Raw genomic sequence first — 19095 nt, 5'->3', positions numbered from 1 at the left:
TGATAGGTCGCAAAAATGCAGAAAGTTCGTAATACAAAAAACAAGTCATTTCAAATGATGACAACTACTACTTACTGTGCAACTACTAAAGTAGGAAAATCTCTCTATCACTAAAAGTATGAACTGAAAAGCTTGACATTTAGTGTCTCTTGATGAAATACATTTAATTTGCCTCTTGGTTGAAGGTGTACATTCTTAAACAGTTTGTGATTTTCCCACTCTGAACTATGTTCCATTTCACAAAATGACACATTGCTTAAAAGACACTTGCCCGAACAGACCCTTGAACCCTGGACCCTCAGATTAAAAGTCAGATGCTCTACCGACTGAGCTATCCAGGCTCTTCTGTGATAGGTCGCAAAAATGCAGAAAGTTCGTAATACAAAAAACAAGTCATTTCAAATGATGACAACTAGTAGTTACTGTGCAATTACTAAAGTAGGAAAATCTCTCTATCACTAAAAGTATGAACTGAAAAGCTTGACATTTAGTGTCTCTTGATGAAATACATTTAATTTGCCTCTTGGTTGAAGGTGTACATTCTTAAACAGTTTGTGATTTTCCCACTCTGCACTATGTTCCATTTCACAAAAACACACATTGCTTAAAAGACACTCGCCCGAACAGGGACTTGAACCCTGGACCCTCAGATTAAAGTTCTGATGTTTTACCAACTCCAGGCTCTTCTGGAGTCTGTCGCAAACCTATAGAAAGTTCATAATACTAAAACCAAGTAAATTCAAATGGTGACAACTACTGTGCAATTACTAAAGTTGGAAAATCTCTCTATCACTAAAAGTATGAACTGAAAAGCTTGACATTTAGTGTCTCTTGATGAAATACATTTAATTTGCATCTTGGTTGAAGGTGTACATTCTTAAACACTCTGCACTATGTTCCATTTCACAAATACTACACATTGCTTAAAAGACACTCGCCCGAACAGGGACTTGAACCCTGGACCCTCAGATTAAAAGTCTGATGCTCTACCGACTGAGCTATCCAGGCTCTTCTGTGATAGGTCGCAAAAATGCAGAAAGTTCGTAATACAAAAAACAAGTCATTTCAAATGATGACAACTACTACTTACTGTGCAACTACTAAAGTAGGAAAATCTCTCTATCACTAAAAGTATGAACTGAAAAGCTTGACATTTAGTGTCTCTTGATGAAATACATTTAATTTGCCTCTTGGTTGAAGGTGTACATTCTTAAACAGTTTGTGATTTTCCCACTCTGAACTATGTTCCATTTCACAAAATGACACATTGCTTAAAAGACACTTGCCCGAACAGACCCTTGAACCCTGGACCCTCAGATTAAAAGTCAGATGCTCTACCGACTGAGCTATCCAGGCTCTTCTGTGATAGGTCGCAAAAATGCAGAAAGTTCGTAATACAAAAAACAAGTCATTTCAAATGATGACAACTAGTAGTTACTGTGCAATTACTAAAGTAGGAAAATCTCTCTATCACTAAAAGTATGAACTGAAAAGCTTGACATTTAGTGTCTCTTGATGAAATACATTTAATTTGCCTCTTGGTTGAAGGTGTACATTCTTAAACAGTTTGTGATTTTCCCACTCTGCACTATGTTCCATTTCACAAAAACACACATTGCTTAAAAGACACTCGCCCGAACAGGGACTTGAACCCTGGACCCTCAGATTAAAGTTCTGATGTTTTACCAACTCCAGGCTCTTCTGGAGTCTGTCGCAAACCTATAGAAAGTTCATAATACTAAAACCAAGTAAATTCAAATGGTGACAACTACTGTGCAATTACTAAAGTTGGAAAATCTCTCTATCACTAAAAGTATGAACTGAAAAGCTTGACATTTAGTGTCTCTTGATGAAATACATTTAATTTGCATCTTGGTTGAAGGTGTACATTCTTAAACACTCTGCACTATGTTCCATTTCACAAATACTACACATTGCTTAAAAGACACTCGCCCGAACAGGGACTTGAACCCTGGACCCTCAGATTAAAAGTCTGATGCTCTACCGACTGAGCTATCCATGCTCTTCTGTGATAGGTCGCAAAAATGCAGAAAGTTCGTAATACAAAAAACAAGTCATATCAAATGATGACAACTACTAGTTACTGTGCAATTACTAAAGTTGAAAAATCTCTCTATCACTAAAAGTATTATCTGAATAGCTTGACATTTAGTGTCTATTGATGAAATACATTTAATTTGCCTCTTGGTTGAAGGTGTACATTCTTAAACAGTTTGTGATTTTCCCACTCTGCACTATGTTCCATTTCACAAAAACGACACATTGCTTAAAAGACACTCGCCCGAACAGGGACTTGAACCCTGGACCCTCAGATTAAAGTTCTGATGTTTTACCGACTCCAGGCTCTTCTGGAGTTTGTCGCAAACCTATAGAAAGTTCGTAATACTAAAACCAAGTAAATTCAAATGGTGACAACTACTGTGCAATTACTAAAGTAGGAAAATCTCTCTATCACTAAAAGTATGATATGAATAGCTTGACATTTAGTGTCTATTGGTGAAATACATTTAATTTGCCTCTTGGTTGAAGGTGTACATTCTTAAACAGTTTGTGATTTTCCCACTCTGCACTATGTTCCATTTCACAAAAACGACACATTGCTTAAAAAACACTCACCCGAACTGACCCTTGAACCCTGGACCCTCAGATTAAAAGTCTGATGCTCTACCGACTGAGCTATCCAGGCTCTTCTGTGATAGGTCGCAAAAATGCAGAAAGTTCGTAATACAAAAAACAAGTCATATGAAATGATGACAACTACTAGTTACTGTGCAATTACTAAAGTTGGAAAATCTCTCTATCACTAAAAGTATTATCTGAATAGCTTGACATTTAGTGTCTATTTATGAAATACATTTAATTTGCCTCTTGGTTGAAGGTGTACATTCTTAAACAGTTTGTGATTTTCCCACTCTGCACTATGTTCCATTTCACAAAAACGACACATAGCTTAAAAGACACTCGCCCGAACAGGGACTTGAACCGTGGACCCTCAGATTAAAGTTCTGATGTTTTACCGACTCCAGGCTCTTCTGGAGTTTGTCGCAAACCTATAGAAAGTTCGTAATACTAAAACCAAGTAAATTCAAATGGTGACAACTACTGTGCAATTACTAAAGTAGGAAAATCTCTCTATCACTAAAAGTATGATATGAATAGCTTGACATTTAGTGTCTATTGGTGAAATACATTTAATTTGCCTCTTGGTTGAAGGTGTACATTCTTAAACAGTTTGTGATTTTCCCACTCTGCACTATGTTCCATTTCACAAAATGACACATTGCTTAAAAGACACTCGCCCGAACAGACCCTTGAACCCTGGACCCTCAGATTAAAAGTCAGATGCTCTACCGACTGAGCTATCCAGGCTCTTCTGTGATAGGTCGCAAAAATGCAGAAAGTTCGTAATACAAAAAACAAGTCATTTCAAATGATGACAACTACTAGTTACTGTGCAATTACTAAAGTAGGAAAATCTCTCTATCACTAAAAGTATGAACTGAAAAGCTTGACATTTAGTGTCTCTTGATGAAATACATTTAATTTGCCTCTTGTTTGAAGGTGTACATTCTTAAACAGTTTGTGATTTTCCCACTCTGAACTATGTTCCATTTCACAAAAATGACACATTGCTTAAAAGACACTCGCCCGAACAGGAACTTGAACCCTTGACCCTCAGATTAAAGTTCTGATGTTTTACCGACTCCAGGCTCTTCTGGAGTCTGTCGCAAACCTATAGAAAGTTCGTAATACTAAAACAAGTAAATTCAAATGGTAACAACTACTGTGCAATTACTAAAGTAGGAAAGTCTCTCTATCACTAAAAGTATGATATGAATAGCTTGACATTTAGTGTCTATTGATGAAATACATTTAATTTGCCTCTTGGTTGAAGGTGTACATTCTTAAACAGTTTGTGATTTTCCCACTCTGCACTATGTTCCATTTCACAAAATGACACATCGCCCGAACAGGGACTTGAACCCTGGACCCTCAGATTAAAAGTCTGATGCTCTACCGACTGAGCTATCCAGGCTCATCTGTGATAGGTCGCAAAAATGCAGAAAGTTCGTAATACAAAAAACAAGTCATTTCAAATGATGACAACTAGTAGTTACTGTGCAATTACTAAAGTAGGAAAATCTCTCTATCACTAAAAGTATGAACTGAAAAGCTTGACATTTAGTGTCTCTTGATGAAATACATTTAATTTGCCTCTTGGTTGAAGGTGTACATTCTTAAACAGTTTGTGATTTTCCCACTCTGCACTATGTTCCATTTCACAAAAACACACATTGCTTAAAAAACACTCGCCCGAACTGGGACTTGAACCCTGGACCCTCAGATTAAAGTTCTGATGTTTTACCAACTCCAGGCTCTTCTGGAGTCTGTCGCAAACCTATAGAAAGTTCATAATACTAAAACCAAGTAAATTCAAATGGTGACAACTACTGTGCAATTACTAAAGTAGGAAAATCTCTCTATCACTAAAAGTATGATCTGAATAGCTTGACATTTAGTGTCTATTGATGAAATACATTTAATTTGCCTCTTGGTTGAAGGTGTACATTCTTAAACAGTTTGTGATTTTCCCACTCTGCAATATGTTCCATTTCACAAAATGATACGTTGCTTAAAAGACACTCGCTGGAACAGGGACTTGAACCCTGTACCCTCAGATTAAAAGTCTGATGCTCTACCGACTGAGCTATCCAGGCTCTTCTGTGATAGGTCGCAAAAATGCAGAAAGTTCGTAATACAAAAAACAAGTCATGAAATGATGACAACTACTAGTTACTGTGCAATTACTAAAGTTGGAAAATCTCTCTATCGCTAAAAGTATTATCTGAATAGCTTGACATTTAGTGTCTATTTATGAAATACATTTAATTTGCCTCTTGGTTGAAGATGTACATTCTTAAACAGTTTGTGATTTTCCCACTCTGCACTATGTTCCATTTCACAAAAATGACACATTGCTTAAAAGACACTCGCCCGAACAGGGACTTGAACCCTGGACCCTCAGATTAAAGTTCTGATGTTTTACCGACTCCAGGCTCTTCTGGAGTTTGTCGCAAACCTATAGAAAGTTCGTAATACTAAAACCAAGTAAATTCAAATGGTGACAACTACTGTGCAATTACTAAAGTAGGAAAATCTCTCTATCACTAAAAGTATGATATGAATAGCTTGACATTTAGTGTCTATTGGTGAAATACATTTAATTTGCCTCTTGGTTGAAGGTGTACATTCTTAAACAGTTTGTGATTTTCCCACTCTGCACTATGTTCCATTTCACAAAATGACACATTGCTTAAAAGACACTCGCCCGAACAGACCCTTGAACCCTGGACCCTCAGATTAAAAGTCAGATGCTCTACCGACTGAGCTATCCAGGCTCTTCTGTGATAGGTCGCAAAAATGCAGAAAGTTCGTAATACAAAAAACAAGTCAATTCAAATGATGACAACTACTAGTTACTGTGCAATTACTAAAGTAGGAAAATCTCTCTATCACTAAAAGTATGAACTGAAAAGCTTGACATTTAGTGTCTCTTGATGAAATACATTTAATTTGCCTCTTGGTTGAAGGTGTACATTCTTAAACAGTTTGTGATTTTCCCACTCTGAACTATGTTCCATTTCACAAAAATGACACATTGCTTAAAAGACACTCGCCCGAACAGGAACTTGAACCCTTGACCCTCAGATTAAAGTTCTGATGTTTTACCGACTCCAGGCTCTTCTGGAGTCTGTCGCAAACCTATAGAAAGTTCGTAATACTAAAACAAGTAAATTCAAATGGTAACAACTACTGTGCAATTACTAAAGTAGGAAAGTCTCTCTATCACTAAAAGTATGATATGAATAGCTTGACATTTAGTGTCTATTGATGAAATACATTTAATTTGCCTCTTGGTTGAAGGTGTACATTCTTAAACAGTTTGTGATTTTCCCACTCTGCACTATGTTCCATTTCACAAAATGACACATTGCTTAAAAGACACTCGCCCGAACAGACCCTTGAACCCTGGACCCTCAGATTAAAAGTCAGATGCTCTACCGACTGAGCTATCCAGGCTCTTCTGTGATAGGTCGCAAAAATGCAGAAAGTTCGTAATACAAAAAACAAGTCATTTCAAATGATGACAACTACTAGTTACTGTGCAATTACTAAAGTAGGAAAATCTCTCTATCACTAAAAGTATGAACTGAAAAGCTTGACATTTAGTGTCTCTTGATGAAATACATTTAATTTGCCTCTTGGTTGAAGGTGTACATTCTTAAACAGTTTGTGATTTTCCCACTCTGAACTATGTTCCATTTCACAAAAATGACACATTGCTTAAAAGACACTCGCCCGAACAGGAACTTGAACCCTTGACCCTCAGATTAAAGTTCTGATGTTTTACCGACTCCAGGCTCTTCTGGAGTCTGTCGCAAACCTATAGAAAGTTCGTAATACTAAAACAAGTAAATTCAAATGGTAACAACTACTGTGCAATTACTAAAGTAGGAAAGTCTCTCTATCACTAAAAGTATGATATGAATAGCTTGACATTTAGTGTCTATTGATGAAATACATTTAATTTGCCTCTTGGTTGAAGGTGTACATTCTTAAACAGTTTGTGATTTTCCCACTCTGCACTATGTTCCATTTCACAAAATGACACATTGCTTAAAAGACACTCGCCCGAACAGGGACTTGAACCCTGGACCCTCAGATTAAAAGTCTGATGCTCTACCGACTGAGCTATCCAGGCTCATCTGTGATAGGTCGCAAAAATGCAGAAAGTTCGTAATACAAAAAACAAGTCATTTCAAATGATGACAACTAGTAGTTACTGTGCAATTACTAAAGTAGGAAAATCTCTCTATCACTAAAAGTATGAACTGAAAAGCTTGACATTTAGTGTCTCTTGATGAAATACATTTAATTTGCCTCTTGGTTGAAGGTGTACATTCTTAAACAGTTTGTGATTTTCCCACTCTGCACTATGTTCCATTTCACAAAAACACACATTGCTTAAAAGACACTCGCCCGAACAGGGACTTGAACCCTGGACCCTCAGATTAAAGTTCTGATGTTTTACCAACTCCAGGCTCTTCTGGAGTCTGTCGCAAACCTATAGAAAGTTCATAATACTAAAACCAAGTAAATTCAAATGGTGACAACTACTGTGCAATTACTAAAGTAGGAAAATCTCTCTATCACTAAAAGTATGATCTGAATAGCTTGACATTTAGTGTCTATTGATGAAATACATTTAATTTGCCTCTTGGTTGAAGGTGTACATTCTTAAACAGTTTGTGATTTTCCCACTCTGCAATATGTTCCATTTCACAAAATGATACGTTGCTTAAAAGACACTCGCCCGAACAGGGACTTGAACCCTGTACCCTCAGATTAAAAGTCTGATGCTCTACCGACTGAGCTATCCAGGCTCTTCTGTGATAGGTCGCAAAAATGCAGAAAGTTCGTAATACAAAAAACAAGTCATATGAAATGATGACAACTACTAGTTACTGTGCAATTACTAAAGTTGGAAAATCTCTCTATCACTAAAAGTATTATCTGAATAGCTTGACATTTAGTGTCTATTTATGAAATACATTTAATTTGCCTCTTGGTTGAAGATGTACATTCTTAAACAGTTTGTGATTTTCCCACTCTGCACTATGTTCCATTTCACAAAAACGACACATTGCTTAAAAGACACTCGCCCGAACAGGGACTTGAACCCTGGACCCTCAGATTAAAGTTCTGATGTTTTACCGACTCCAGGCTCTTCTGGAGTTTGTCGCAAACCTATAGAAAGTTCGTAATACTAAAACCAAGTAAATTCAAATGGTGACAACTACTGTGCAATTACTAAAGTAGGAAAATCTCTCTATCACTAAAAGTATGATATGAATAGCTTGACATTTAGTGTCTATTGGTGAAATACATTTAATTTGCCTCTTGGTTGAAGGTGTACATTCTTAAACAGTTTGTGATTTTCCCACTCTGCACTATGTTCCATTTCACAAAATGACACATTGCTTAAAAGACACTCGCCCGAACAGACCCTTGAACCCTGGACCCTCAGATTAAAAGTCAGATGCTCTACCGACTGAGCTATCCAGGCTCTTCTGTGATAGGTCGCAAAAATGCAGAAAGTTCGTAATACAAAAAACAAGTCATTTCAAATGATGACAACTAGTAGTTACTGTGCAATTACTAAAGTAGGAAAATCTCTCTATCACTAAAAGTATGAACTGAAAAGCTTGACATTTAGTGTCTCTTGATGAAATACATTTAATTTGCCTCTTGGTTGAAGGTGTACATTCTTAAACAGTTTGTGATTTTCCCACTCTGCACTATGTTCCATTTCACAAAAACACACATTGCTTAAAAGACACTCGCCCGAACAGGGACTTGAACCCTGGACCCTCAGATTAAAGTTCTGATGTTTTACCAACTCCAGGCTCTTCTGGAGTCTGTCGCAAACCTATAGAAAGTTCATAATACTAAAACCAAGTAAATTCAAATGGTGACAACTACTGTGCAATTACTAAAGTAGGAAAATCTCTCTATCACTAAAAGTATGATCTGAATAGCTTGACATTTAGTGTCTATTGATGAAATACATTTAATTTGCCTCTTGGTTGAAGGTGTACATTCTTAAACAGTTTGTGATTTTCCCACTCTGCAATATGTTCCATTTCACAAAATGATACGTTGCTTAAAAGACACTCGCCCGAACAGGGACTTGAACCCTGTACCCTCAGATTAAAAGTCTGATGCTCTACCGACTGAGCTATCCAGGCTCTTCTGTGATAGGTTGCAAAAATGCAGAAAGTTCGTAATACAAAAAACAAGTCATATGAAATGATGACAACTACTAGTTACTGTGCAATTACTAAAGTAGGAAAATCTCTCTATCACTAAAAGTATTATCTGAATAGCTTGACATTTAGTGTCTATTTATGAAATACATTTAATTTGCCTCTTGGTTGAAGGTGTACATTCTTAAACAGTTTGTGATTTTCCCACTCTGCACTATGTTCCATTTCACAAAAACACACATTGCTTAAAAGACACTCGCCCGAACAGGGACTTGAACCCTGGACCCTCAGATTAAAGTTCTGATGTTTTACCAACTCCAGGCTCTTCTGGAGTCTGTCGCAAACCTATAGAAAGTTCATAATACTAAAACCAAGTAAATTCAAATGGTGACAACTACTGTGCAATTACTAAAGTAGGAAAATCTCTCTATCACTAAAAGTATGATCTGAATAGCTTGACATTTAGTGTCTATTGATGAAATACATTTAATTTGCCTCTTGGTTGAAGGTGTACATTCTTAAACAGTTTGTGATTTTCCCACTCTGCAATATGTTCCATTTCACAAAATGATACGTTGCTTAAAAGACACTCGCCCGAACAGGGACTTGAACCCTGTACCCTCAGATTAAAAGTCTGATGCTCTACCGACTGAGCTATCCAGGCTCTTCTGTGATAGGTCGCAAAAATGCAGAAAGTTCGTAATACAAAAAACAAGTCATATGAAATGATGACAACTACTAGTTACTGTGCAATTACTAAAGTTGGAAAATCTCTCTATCACTAAAAGTATTATCTGAATAGCTTGACATTTAGTGTCTATTTATGAAATACATTTAATTTGCCTCTTGGTTGAAGATGTACATTCTTAAACAGTTTGTGATTTTCCCACTCTGCACTATGTTCCATTTCACAAAAACGACACATTGCTTAAAAGACACTCGCCCGAACAGGGACTTGAACCCTGGACCCTCAGATTAAAGTTCTGATGTTTTACCGACTCCAGGCTCTTCTGGAGTTTGTCGCAAACCTATAGAAAGTTCGTAATACTAAAACCAAGTAAATTCAAATGGTGACAACTACTGTGCAATTACTAAAGTAGGAAAATCTCTCTATCACTAAAAGTATGATATGAATAGCTTGACATTTAGTGTCTATTGGTGAAATACATTTAATTTGCCTCTTGGTTGAAGGTGTACATTCTTAAACAGTTTGTGATTTTCCCACTCTGCACTATGTTCCATTTCACAAAATGACACATTGCTTAAAAGACACTCGCCCGAACAGACCCTTGAACCCTGGACCCTCAGATTAAAAGTCAGATGCTCTACCGACTGAGCTATCCAGGCTCTTCTGTGATAGGTCGCAAAAATGCAGAAAGTTCGTAATACAAAAAACAAGTCATTTCAAATGATGACAACTAGTAGTTACTGTGCAATTACTAAAGTAGGAAAATCTCTCTATCACTAAAAGTATGAACTGAAAAGCTTGACATTTAGTGTCTCTTGATGAAATACATTTAATTTGCCTCTTGGTTGAAGGTGTACATTCTTAAACAGTTTGTGATTTTCCCACTCTGCACTATGTTCCATTTCACAAAAACACACATTGCTTAAAAGACACTCGCCCGAACAGGGACTTGAACCCTGGACCCTCAGATTAAAGTTCTGATGTTTTACCAACTCCAGGCTCTTCTGGAGTCTGTCGCAAACCTATAGAAAGTTCATAATACTAAAACCAAGTAAATTCAAATGGTGACAACTACTGTGCAATTACTAAAGTAGGAAAATCTCTCTATCACTAAAAGTATGATCTGAATAGCTTGACATTTAGTGTCTATTGATGAAATACATTTAATTTGCCTCTTGGTTGAAGGTGTACATTCTTAAACAGTTTGTGATTTTCCCACTCTGCAATATGTTCCATTTCACAAAATGATACGTTGCTTAAAAGACACTCGCCCGAACAGGGACTTGAACCCTGTACCCTCAGATTAAAAGTCTGATGCTCTACCGACTGAGCTATCCAGGCTCTTCTGTGATAGGTCGCAAAAATGCAGAAAGTTCGTAATACAAAAAACAAGTCATATGAAATGATGACAACTACTAGTTACTGTGCAATTACTAAAGTTGGAAAATCTCTCTATCACTAAAAGTATTATCTGAATAGCTTGACATTTAGTGTCTATTTATGAAATACATTTAATTTGCCTCTTGGTTGAAGATGTACATTCTTAAACAGTTTGTGATTTTCCCACTCTGCACTATGTTCCATTTCACAAAAACGACACATTGCTTAAAAGACACTCGCCCGAACAGGGACTTGAACCCTGGACCCTCAGATTAAAGTTCTGATGTTTTACCGACTCCAGGCTCTTCTGGAGTTTGTCGCAAACCTATAGAAAGTTCGTAATACTAAAACCAAGTAAATTCAAATGGTGACAACTACTGTGCAATTACTAAAGTAGGAAAATCTCTCTATCACTAAAAGTATGATATGAATAGCTTGACATTTAGTGTCTATTGGTGAAATACATTTAATTTGCCTCTTGGTTGAAGGTGTACATTCTTAAACAGTTTGTGATTTTCCCACTCTGCACTATGTTCCATTTCACAACATGACACATTGCTTAAAAGACACTCGCCCGAACAGACCCTTGAACCCTGGACCCTCAGATTAAAAGTCAGATGCTCTACCGACTGAGCTATCCAGGCTCTTCTGTGATAGGTCGCAAAAATGCAGAAAGTTCGTAATACAAAAAACAAGTCATTTCAAATGATGACAACTACTAGTTACTGTGCAATTACTAAAGTAGGAAAATCTCTCTATCACTAAAAGTATGAACTGAAAAGCTTGACATTTAGTGTCTCTTGACGAAATACATTTAATTTGCCTCTTGGTTGAAGGTGTACATTCTTAAACAGTTTGTGATTTTCCCACTCTGAACTATGTTCCATTTCACAAAAATGACACATTGCTTAAAAGACACTCGCCCGAACAGGAACTTGAACCCTTGACCCTCAGATTAAAGTTCTGATGTTTTACCGACTCCAGGCTCTTCTGGAGTCTGTCGCAAACCTATAGAAAGTTCGTAATACTAAAACAAGTAAATTCAAATGGTAACAACTACTGTGCAATTACTAAAGTAGGAAAGTCTCTCTATCACTAAAAGTATGATATGAATAGCTTGACATTTAGTGTCTATTGATGAAATACATTTAATTTGCCTCTTGGTTGAAGGTGTACATTCTTAAACAGTTTGTGATTTTCCCACTCTGCACTATGTTCCATTTCACAAAATGACACATTGCTTAAAAGACAATCGCCCGAACAGGGACTTGAACCCTGTACCCTCAGATTAAAAGTCTGATGCTCTACCTACTGAGCTATCCAGGCTCTTCTGTGATAGGTCGCAAAAATGCAGAAAGTTTGTAATACAAAAAACAAGTCATTTCAAATGATGACAACTAGTAGTTACTGTGCAATTACTAAAGTAGGAAAATCTCTCTATCACTAAAAGTATGAACTGAAAAGCTTGACATTTAGTGTCTCTTGATGAAATACATTTAATTTGCCTCTTGGTTGAAGGTGTACATTCTTAAACAGTTTGTGATTTTCCCACTCTGCACTATGTTCCATTTCACAAAAACACACATTGCTTAAAAGACACTCGCCCGAACAGGGACTAGAACCCTGGACCCTCAGATTAAAGTTCTGATGTTTTACCAACTCCAGGCTCTTCTGGAGTCTGTCGAAAACCTATAGAAAGTTCATAATACTAAAACCAAGTAAATTCAAATGGTGACAACTACTGTGCAATTACTAAAGTAGGAAAATCTCTCTATCACTAAAAGTATGATCTGAATAGCTTGACATTTAGTGTCTATTGATGAAATACATTTAATTTGCCTCTTGGTTGAAGGTGTACATTCTTAAACAGTTTGTGATTTTCCCACTCTGCAATATGTTCCATTTCACAAAATGATACGTTGCTTAAAAGACACTCGCCTGAACAGGGACTTGAACCCTGTACCCTCAGATTAAAAGTCTGATGCTCTACCGACTGAGCTATCCAGGCTCTTCTGTGATAGGTCGCAAAAATGCAGAAAGTTTGTAATACAAAAAACAAGTCATTTCAAATGATGACAACTAGTAGTTACTGTGCAATTACTAAAGTAGGAAAATCTCTCTATCACTAAAAGTATGAACTGAAAAGCTTGACATTTAGTGTCTCTTGATGAAATACATTTAATTTGCCTCTTGGTTGAAGGTGTACATTCTTAAACAGTTTGTGATTTTCCCACTCTGCACTATGTTCCATTTCACAAAAACACACATTGCTTAAAAGACACTCGCCCGAACAGGGACTAGAACCCTGGACCCTCAGATTAAAGTTCTGATGTTTTACCAACTCCAGGCTCTTCTGGAGTCTGTCGAAAACCTATAGAAAGTTCATAATACTAAAACCAAGTAAATTCAAATGGTGACAACTACTGTGCAATTACTAAAGTAGGAAAATCTCTCTATCACTAAAAGTATGATCTGAATAGCTTGACATTTAGTGTCTATTGATGAAATACATTTAATTTGCCTCTTGGTTGAAGGTGTACATTCTTAAACAGTTTGTGATTTTCCCACTCTGCACTATGTTCCATTTCACAAAATGACACATTGCTTAAAAGACACTCGCCCGAACAGACCCTTGAACCCTGGACCCTCAGATTAAAAGTCAGATGCTCTACCGACTGAGCTATCCAGGCTCTTCTGTGATAGGTCGCAAAAATGCAGAAAGTTCGTAATACAAAAAACAAGTCATTTCAAATGATGACAACTACTAGTTACTGTGCAATTACTAAAGTAGGAAAATCTCTCTATCACTAAAAGTATGAACTGAAAAGCTTGACATTTAGTGTCTCTTGACGAAATACATTTAATTTGCCTCTTGGTTGAAGGTGTACATTCTTAAACAGTTTGTGATTTTCCCACTCTGAACTATGTTCCATTTCACAAAAATGACACATTGCTTAAAAGACACTCGCCCGAACAGGAACTTGAACCCTTGACCCTCAGATTAAAGTTCTGATGTTTTACCGACTCCAGGCTCTTCTGGAGTCTGTCGCAAACCTATAGAAAGTTCGTAATACTAAAACAAGTAAATTCAAATGGTAACAACTACTGTGCAATTACTAAAGTAGGAAAGTCTCTCTATCACTAAAAGTATGATATGAATAGCTTGACATTTAGTGTCTATTGATGAAATACATTTAATTTGCCTCTTGGTTGAAGGTGTACATTCTTAAACAGTTTGTGATTTTCCCACTCTGCACTATGTTCCATTTCACAAAATGACACATTGCTTAAAAGACAATCGCCCGAACAGGGACTTGAACCCTGTACCCTCAGATTAAAAGTCTGATGCTCTACCTACTGAGCTATCCAGGCTCTTCTGTGATAGGTCGCAAAAATGCAGAAAGTTTGTAATACAAAAAACAAGTCATTTCAAATGATGACAACTAGTAGTTACTGTGCAATTACTAAAGTAGGAAAATCTCTCTATCACTAAAAGTATGAACTGAAAAGCTTGACATTTAGTGTCTCTTGATGAAATACATTTAATTTGCCTCTTGGTTGAAGGTGTACATTCTTAAACAGTTTGTGATTTTCCCACTCTGCACTATGTTCCATTTCACAAAAACACACATTGCTTAAAAGACACTCGCCCGAACAGGGACTAGAACCCTGGACCCTCAGATTAAAGTTCTGATGTTTTACCAACTCCAGGCTCTTCTGGAGTCTGTCGAAAACCTATAGAAAGTTCATAATACTAAAACCAAGTAAATTCAAATGGTGACAACTACTGTGCAATTACTAAAGTAGGAAAATCTCTCTATCACTAAAAGTATGATCTGAATAGCTTGACATTTAGTGTCTATTGATGAAATACATTTAATTTGCCTCTTGGTTGAAGGTGTACATTCTTAAACAGTTTGTGATTTTCCCACTCTGCAATATGTTCCATTTCACAAAATGATACGTTGCTTAAAAGACACTCGCCTGAACAGGGACTTGAACCCTGTACCCTCAGATTAAAAGTCTGATGCTCTACCGACTGAGCTATCCAGGCTCTTCTGTGATAGGTCGCAAAAATGCAGAAAGTTCGTAATACAAAAAACAAGTCATATCAAATGATGACAACTACTAGTTACTGTGCAATTACTAAAGTTGGAAAATCTCTCTATCACTAAAAGTATGAACTGAAAAGCTTGACATTTAGTGTCTCTTGATGAAATACATTTAATTTGCCTCTTGGTTGAAGGTGTGCATTCTTAAACAGTTTGTGATTTTCCCACTCTGCACTAAGTTCCATTTCACAAAAACGACACATTGCTTAAAAGACACTCGCCCGAACAGGGACTTGAACCCTGGACCCTCAGATTAAAAGTCTGATGCTCTACCGACTGAGCTATCCAGGCTCTTCTGTGATAGGTTGCAAAAATGCAGAAAGTTCGTAATACAAAAAACAAGTCATATGAAATGATGACAACTACTAGTTACTGTGCAATTACTAAAGTTGGAAAATCTCTCTATCACTAAAAGTATGATATGAATAGCTTGACATTTAGTGTCTATTGGTGAAATACATTTAATTTGCCTCTTGGTTGAAGGTGTACATTCTTAAACAGTTTGTGATTTTCCCACTCTGCACTATGTTCCATTTCACAAAATGACACATTGCTTAAAAGACACTCGACCGAACAGACCCTCGAACCCTGGACCCTCAGATTAAAAGTCAAATGCTCTACCGACTGAGCTATCCAGGCTCTTCTGTGATAGGTCGCAAAAATGCAGAAAGTTCGTAATACAAAAAACAAGTCATTTCAAATGATGACAACTACTAGTTACTGTGCAATTACTAAAGTAGGAAAATCTCTCTATCACTAAAAGTATGAACTGAAAAGCTTGACATTTAGTGTCTCTTGATGAAATACATTTAATTTGCCTCTTGGTTGAAGGTGTACATTCTTAAACAGTTTGTGATTTTCCCACTCTGCACTATGTTCCATTTCACAAAAACACACATTGCTTAAAAGACACTCGCCCGAACAGGGACTTGAACCCTGGACCCTCAGATTAAAGTTCTGATGTTTTACCAACTCCAGGCTCTTCTGGAGTCTGTCGCAAACCTATAGAAAGTTCATAATACTAAAACCAAGTAAATTCAAATGGTGACAACTACTGTGCAATTACTAAAGTAGGAAAATCTCTCTATCACTAAAAGTATGATCTGAATAGCTTGACATTTAGTGTCTATTGATGAAATACATTTAATTTGCCTCTTGGTTGAAGGTGTACATTCTTAAACAGTTTGTGATTTTCCCACTCTGCAATATGTTCCATTTCACAAAATGATACGTTGCTTAAAAGACACTTGCCCGAACAGGGACTTGAACCCTGTACCCTCAGATTAAAAGTCTGATGCTCTACCGACTGAGCTATCCAGGTTCTTCTGTGATAGGTCGCAAAAATGCAGAAAGTTCGTAATACAAAAAACAAGTCATTTCAAATGATGACAACTAGTAGTTACTGTGCAATTACTAAAGTAGGAAAATCTCTCTATCACTAAAAGTATGAACTGAAAAGCTTGACATTTAGTGTCTCTTGATGAAATACATTTAATTTGCCTCTTGGTTGAAGGTGTACATTCTTAAACAGTTTGTGATTTTCCCACTCTGCACTATGTTCCATTTCACAAAAACACACATTGCTTAAAAGATTAAAGTTCTGATGTTTTACCAACTCCAGGCTCTTCTGGAGTCTGTCGAAAACCTATAGAAAGTTCATAATACTAAAACCAAGTAAATTCAAATGGTGACAACTACTGTGCAATTACTAAAGTAGGAAAAATCTCTCTATCACTAAAAGTATGATCTGAATAGCTTGACATTTAGTGTCTATTGATGAAATACATTTAATTTGCCTCTTGGTTGAAGGTGTACATTCTTAAACAGTTTGTGATTTTCCCACTCTGCACTATGTTCCATTTCACAAAAACGACACATTGCTTAAAAGACACTCGCCCGAACAGGGACTTGAACCCTGGACCCTCAGATTAAAGTTCTGATGTTTTACCGACTCCAGGCTCTTCTGGAGTTTGTCGCAAACCTATAGAAAGTTCGTAATACTAAAACCAAGTAAATTCAAATGGTGACAACTACTGTGCAATTACTAAAGTAGGAAAATCTCTCTATCACTAAAAGTATGATATGAATAGCTTGACATTTAGTGTCTATTGGTGAAATACATTTAATTTGCCTCTTGGTTGAAGGTGTACATTCTTAAACAGTTTGTGATTTTCCCACTCTGCACTATGTTCCATTTCACAAAATGACACATTGCTTAAAAGACACTCGCCCGAACAGACCCTTGAACCCTGGACCCTCAGATTAAAAGTCTGATGCTCTACCGACTGAGCTATCCAGGCTCTTCTGTGATAGGTCGCAAAAATGCAGAAAGTTCGTAATACAAAAAACAAGTCATTTCAAATGATGACAACTAGTAGTTACTGTGCAATTACTAAAGTAGGAAAATCTCTCTATCACTAAAAGTATGAACTGAAAAGCTTGACATTTAGTGTCTCTTGATGAAATACATTTAATTTGCCTCTTGGTTGAAGGTGTACATTCTTAAACAGTTTGTGATTTTCCCACTCTGCACTATGTTCCATTTCACAAAAACACACATTGCTTAAAAGACACTCGCCCGAACAGGGACTTGAACCCTGGACCCTCAGATTAAAGTTCTGATGTTTTACCGACTCCAGGCTCTTCTGGAGTCTGTCGCAGACCTATAGAAAATTCATAATACTAAAACCAAGTAAATTCAAATGGTGACAACTACTGTGCAATTACTAAAGTAGGAAAATCTCTCTATCACTAAAAGTATGATCTGAATAGCTTGACATTTAGTGTCTATTGATGAAATACATTTAATTTGCCTCTTGGTTGAAGGTGTACATTCTTAAACAGTTTGTGATTTTCCCACTCTGCAATATGTTCCATTTCACAAAATGATACGTTGCTTAAAAGACACTCGCCCAAACAGGGACTTGAACCCTGTACCCTCAGATTAAAAGTCTGATGCTCTACCGACTGAGCTAACCAGGCTCTTCTGTGATAGGTCGCAAAAATGCAGAAAGTTCGTAATACAAAAAACAAGTCATATCAAATGATGACAACTACTAGTTACTGTGCAATTACTAAAGTTGGAAAATCTCTCTATCACTAAAAGTATGAACTGAAAAGCTTGACATTTAGTGTCTCTTGATGAAATACATTTAATTTGCCTCTTGGTTGAAGGTGTACATTGTTAAACAGTTTGTGATTTTCCCACTCTGCACTATGTTCCATTTCACAAAAACACACATTGCTTAAAAGACACTCGCCCGAACAGGGACTTGAACCCTGGACCCTCAGATTAAAGTTCTGATGTTTTACCGACTCCAGGCTTTTCTGGAGTCTGTCGCAGACCTATAGAAAGTTCATAATACTAAAACCAAGTAAATTCAAATGGTGACAACTACTGTGCAATTACTAAAGTAGGAAAATCTCTCTATCACTAAAAGTATGATCTGAATAGCTTGACATTTAGTGTCTATTGATGAAATACATTTAATTTGCCTTAAACAGTTTGAGATTTTCCCACTCTGCAATATGTTCCATTTCACAAAATGATACGTTGCTTAAAAGACACTCGCCCGAACAGGGACTTGAACCCTGGTCCCTCAGATTAAAAGTCTGATGCTCTACCGACTGAGCTATCCAGGCTCTTCTGTGATAGGTCGCAAAAATGCAGAAAGTTCGTAATACAAAAAACAAGTCATTTCAAATGATGACAACTAGTAGTTACTGTGCAATTACTAAAGTAGGAAAATCTCTCTATCACTAAAAGTATGAACTGAAAAGCTTGACATTTAGTGTCTCTTGATGAAATACATTTAATTTGCCTCTTGGTTGAAGGTGTACATTCTTAAACAGTTTGTGATTTTCCCACTCTGCACTATGTTCCATTTCACAAAAACACACATTGCTTAAAAGACACTCGCCCGAACAGGGACTTGAACCCTGGACCCTCAGATTAAAGTTCTGATGTTTTACCAACTCCAGGCTCTTCTGGAGTCTGTCGCAAACCTATAGAAAGTTCATAATACTAAAACCAAGTAAATTCAAATGGTGACAACTACTGTGCAAT

General features: G+C 36.8%; 12 non-coding genes across 12 annotated transcripts; all 12 read right to left on the bottom strand.

Annotated features, from left to right (window-relative positions):
• Nucleotides 1–935: 935 nt before the first annotated feature.
• On the bottom strand, nt 936–1008 carry TRNAK-UUU (transfer RNA lysine (anticodon UUU)). Its single transcript has one exon. It is a non-coding gene; the product is annotated as a tRNA-Lys (tRNA).
• A 942-nt stretch (nt 1009–1950) lies between these two features.
• On the bottom strand, nt 1951–2023 carry TRNAK-UUU (transfer RNA lysine (anticodon UUU)). Its single transcript has one exon. It is a non-coding gene; the product is annotated as a tRNA-Lys (tRNA).
• Nucleotides 2024–3984: 1961 nt separating this feature from the next.
• Nucleotides 3985–4057, bottom strand: TRNAK-UUU (transfer RNA lysine (anticodon UUU)). Its single transcript has one exon. It is a non-coding gene; the product is annotated as a tRNA-Lys (tRNA).
• Nucleotides 4058–6711: 2654 nt separating this feature from the next.
• TRNAK-UUU (transfer RNA lysine (anticodon UUU)) lies at nt 6712–6784 on the bottom strand. Its single transcript has one exon. It is a non-coding gene; the product is annotated as a tRNA-Lys (tRNA).
• A 609-nt stretch (nt 6785–7393) lies between these two features.
• Nucleotides 7394–7466, bottom strand: TRNAK-UUU (transfer RNA lysine (anticodon UUU)). The gene has a single exon. It is a non-coding gene; the product is annotated as a tRNA-Lys (tRNA).
• Nucleotides 7467–8758: 1292 nt separating this feature from the next.
• TRNAK-UUU (transfer RNA lysine (anticodon UUU)) lies at nt 8759–8831 on the bottom strand. The gene has a single exon. It is a non-coding gene; the product is annotated as a tRNA-Lys (tRNA).
• A 609-nt stretch (nt 8832–9440) lies between these two features.
• Nucleotides 9441–9513, bottom strand: TRNAK-UUU (transfer RNA lysine (anticodon UUU)). The gene has a single exon. It is a non-coding gene; the product is annotated as a tRNA-Lys (tRNA).
• A 1292-nt stretch (nt 9514–10805) lies between these two features.
• On the bottom strand, nt 10806–10878 carry TRNAK-UUU (transfer RNA lysine (anticodon UUU)). Its single transcript has one exon. It is a non-coding gene; the product is annotated as a tRNA-Lys (tRNA).
• A 1974-nt stretch (nt 10879–12852) lies between these two features.
• TRNAK-UUU (transfer RNA lysine (anticodon UUU)) lies at nt 12853–12925 on the bottom strand. The gene has a single exon. It is a non-coding gene; the product is annotated as a tRNA-Lys (tRNA).
• Nucleotides 12926–14898: 1973 nt separating this feature from the next.
• On the bottom strand, nt 14899–14971 carry TRNAK-UUU (transfer RNA lysine (anticodon UUU)). Its single transcript has one exon. It is a non-coding gene; the product is annotated as a tRNA-Lys (tRNA).
• A 276-nt stretch (nt 14972–15247) lies between these two features.
• Nucleotides 15248–15320, bottom strand: TRNAK-UUU (transfer RNA lysine (anticodon UUU)). The gene has a single exon. It is a non-coding gene; the product is annotated as a tRNA-Lys (tRNA).
• Nucleotides 15321–18598: 3278 nt separating this feature from the next.
• On the bottom strand, nt 18599–18671 carry TRNAK-UUU (transfer RNA lysine (anticodon UUU)). The gene has a single exon. It is a non-coding gene; the product is annotated as a tRNA-Lys (tRNA).
• Nucleotides 18672–19095: the final 424 nt, after the last annotated feature.

The sequence above is a fragment of the Taudactylus pleione genome, unplaced genomic scaffold, assembly GCF_031769625.1.
Source record: "Taudactylus pleione unplaced genomic scaffold, aTauple2 ptg000454l, whole genome shotgun sequence".
Lineage (NCBI taxonomy): Eukaryota > Metazoa > Chordata > Amphibia > Anura > Myobatrachidae > Taudactylus > Taudactylus pleione.
This window is presented reverse-complemented; position numbering and strand designations above follow the sequence as displayed.